The sequence below is a fragment of the Vipera ursinii genome (assembly GCF_947247035.1).
Source record: "Vipera ursinii genome assembly, chromosome: 9".
Classification (NCBI taxonomy): Eukaryota; Metazoa; Chordata; class Lepidosauria; order Squamata; family Viperidae; genus Vipera; species Vipera ursinii.
Genome location: NC_139523.1, coordinates 10,386,878 through 10,390,485, shown reverse-complemented (window position 1 = coordinate 10,390,485; position 3,608 = coordinate 10,386,878). Strand labels below are relative to the sequence as shown.

The following is a 3,608-nucleotide window of genomic DNA, read 5'->3' as shown; positions in this document are numbered from 1 at the left end:
GGGGGCGCGCGCCCGTGCCCGCGCGCGCGCGCGCCCCCCGCGTACGCCTCCCTCATCCCCCATAGCAACCGCCAACGCCCTCTCCCTCTTCCGCTCGAGAGCCGGCTAGTGACATCTCACCCGGAAGTGCATCTCTCGACCGCGCGGCAGCCCGGCGGCGGAATGGGCGGCGGGAGAGGCTTATTATTCGATTGGAAGAATGGCGTCTCGGGCTGTAAAAACCTACACGACCTCTAGAGGGCAGCAAAGAACTGGGCAGCTCTATTTGTAATTAAAGCAGCCGACCTCAAGCCGTGACGTAGTTAAATTTGGCGCTGTGCGTTAGTGTTTCTCAGCCTTGGCAGTCCCCAAACTAGATCATCCTAGTCCTAAAACTAGATAAAGAGAAACCCAATTAAAGAAATGGTTGATGAATCAAAAATATACTGTATGCGTTTATTCATTTATTCACCAAAATGATCCAAGAGACAGATGCGTGTATGTGACAGATACAACCACAGTATGTGAAGCTTTTTTTCCCCCCAGTAAGTGGGGTGCTCCCTTGGGTAACAATATCTGCCGCTAGATATTTCCAATAACCATTGATCACTCCTGCCCATCATTCTGAGAGGAATTTGAGCCCATTCCTCCTTACAGTTCAGCTTTGACTCAGGATGTCAGATGGGTTTCCTGACATAAACCGCCTGCTGCTGGTCTTTCCACAACATTTGTCTAGGGCAGGGGTAGGCAACCTTGGCTCTTTTATGACTCGTGGACTTCAACTCCCAGAATTCCTCAGCCAGCTGGCTGAGGAATTCTGGGAGTTGAAGTCCACGAGTCATAAAAGAGCCAAGGTTGCCTACCCCTGGTCTAGGATTAAGGTCAGGATTTCAACTTGTCAGTTAAGTTTCCCTCTGCTCAAATCATTCGTGCATGTTTTGGGTTATGACCCACTTTCTCTTGAGCCTCAGTCCAGGGCAGATATTGACATGCTGGCTGGGGAATTCTGGGAGTTGAAACCCACCCATCTTAAAACCGCCAAGCATGAGATACACTGGCTTAAAGCACTGGGCTGAGAATAAAAAGGTAAAGGTTCCCCCGCACATGCATGCTAGTTGTTTCCAACTCTAGGGTCCGGTGCTCATCTCTGTTTCAAAGCCGAAGAGCCAGTGCTTGTCCGAGGACGTCTCCGTGGTCATGTGGCCGGCATGACTAGACGCCAAAGGCGCATGGAATGCTGTTACCTTCCCACCATAGTGGTCCCTATTTTTCTACTTGCATTTTTATGTGCTTTTGAACTGCTAGGTTGGCAGAAGCTGGGACGAGTAACAGGTGCTCACTGTTACATGGCACTCGGGATTCGACCTGCCAAACTGCCAACCTTCTGATCGACAAGCTCAGCGTCCTAACCCACTAAGCCACCGCGTCCCTTGTGGGCTCAGAATAGGGACCCTCAGATTCCCCCTCAACTACTGGGGACTAGAATCCTCCTTCCCAGTCCACGAATCTGTATGGCAGGGGTCTTCAAACTTGGCCCTTTTATGACTCGTGGACTTCAACTCCCAAAATTCTTCAGCCAGGCATGCTGTACTGGTGAAACATTTTGGCTTAGGGGCAAGGAAACCTAAGTACTGGTCCCCACTCAGCCACAAAAGCTTGTTCTCTCTCAGCCCAACCTCTCCCTTACAGCTGTGGTGAGGAAAAATAGGGAAGCTGTCATTGGTGAGATTCAGCCAGTTCACCACTTCGGAAGAACTATTTTTTGTTGCTCAGGCCCAGAATGGACTTCTGAAAGCAGCATCCACGCAGAGAACCGGTTATTCACATATTTGAATCCCACCACTAGAAGCTGTGTTCTCTTGGGTTTCTGGAAAGATGGGATATGAAGTTAATAAAAGGAATAAATGAAGCTACCTTAGTTTGCATACAGAAGATAATACATCCAGTTCCTAAGGAGGATAAACTTAGCCCACAACCTTTTAATTGGATTAACAGATGTATTGTAGCTATCTCAGTGCTGCTTTTCATGATGATCAGCTCTAAATGTGGTTTGATCCTATTCACATTGGGTGGGTTTCCAATTTTCTAGGACAGCTCAGCATGCTGTTTGAAACCAGTCTTCGTTCAACAAACCATAAATAGACATTTTTCCCCTCCATGCATGACAATGGTTAAATTCACCTGCAGGTTGTATCATTTTTCTGGTTCAATTTTGTTGCTGATTTGTACAATTTGTTAGCTAGGATTGCATAATTGACTTGTTACATGTTTTAATGCAGAAAGATTTTTGCCTACATATGCTTTATTTTACATGTCCTATAATACTTCTGCGATTCCTGTATTTTTCCATTCATATCCAGCTTGTTGCCTTTCTCAATAAATCAAGCCCATAATCAGACAGTTGGCTTCCACTGCCTTTTTTCCTGACTGGTAATTCAGTACCCAAATATAAATGTTCTCAAAGTTAATTTCTATTTGCTTCCATGGAATAAAATCCATAGAATGTTAATTGTGTTGGCAAGTATTTATCTGGCAGATTAGAGTAGCAGCTCAACTGCATTAAAAATATTAGCTGTAAGACTTCCAATCTGTATGCTTTAGTGTTGAACAAGGGGAATCTGACAAAACTTCTATTTTAAAAATCTCCCATAACTGCTTAGCTCAAGCATCTGTCAATGCCACCATCAGTTTCATTAGCATGTCAGCCACATCTTACATTTTGCATTCATTCAGAGGATGAAGCCTTAGCATGTTTCCAAACCTGTATTTCCTGTGATGATTAGAAATGGAAGACAAGGCTAACTAGTGCATTCAATAAATCTTGATTTAATAAACTGTATTCAAGATTGCTATCTAAATTAGGTAACAACCAGTTCTGGAGTAGTAGGAGGCAGAACAGGCAAGGCACATGTGCTCCACCCATTGCATTGACTACTCATCCTCCTGTATATTTTGGATGGGAGTGATCAGTGTGTGTCTCCTCCCTTCCCCTAATCCAGGGGTCTTCAAACTTGGCCCTTTTATGACTTGTGGTCTTCAACTCCCAGAATTCCTCAGCCAGCATGCGTGGCTGAGGAATTCTGGGAGTTGAAGTCCATAAGTCATAAAAGGGCCAAGCTGGAAGACCCCTGCCCTAATCTCTAGAACTGTCAGGTGCCTTGATCAGGACTGGGCAGCTGGCCCTCTATTTTTATGCAGAGTGTTGATTGTCATCTACAGCCAAAAAGAGACATGGCCTATCCTTTGAGGGAAATGGATGAAGACACTTCCCTCTCATAGGCTGTGACAGATGTTCCATCTATACCCTGGACTTAATTGGTTCATTCAAGCTTCCTGGATAAGATCTTTGATGTTATGGACTGGGATCATATCCTCTGGATATGAATTGCAATGAGCCATATGCAGTCAAGATTGGTAAATGCTCAAAATTCCTTCTATTTCAAGGTCCTTTGTGTCAAAATTGCAAATATGGAATACAACACTCGTACGATGACTTGCTTTCACCAAGGCATCATTGACCTTCTGCAAAAATCTCCCCTTGTGTTTGCTTTCATTACAGGTAGTCCTTGAGTTATAACTCTTTGTTCACTGACTGTTCGAAGTTACAACGGCACTGAAAAGTGATTTGC

At 44.9% G+C, this 3,608-nt stretch overlaps 1 protein-coding gene across 1 annotated transcript in view; it reads left to right on the top strand.

The window, feature by feature from the left end:
- Positions 1-3,608, top strand: part of STPG1 (sperm tail PG-rich repeat containing 1) — a 226,672-nt gene that overhangs the window by 157,772 nt on the left and 65,292 nt on the right. The window lies entirely within an intron of this gene.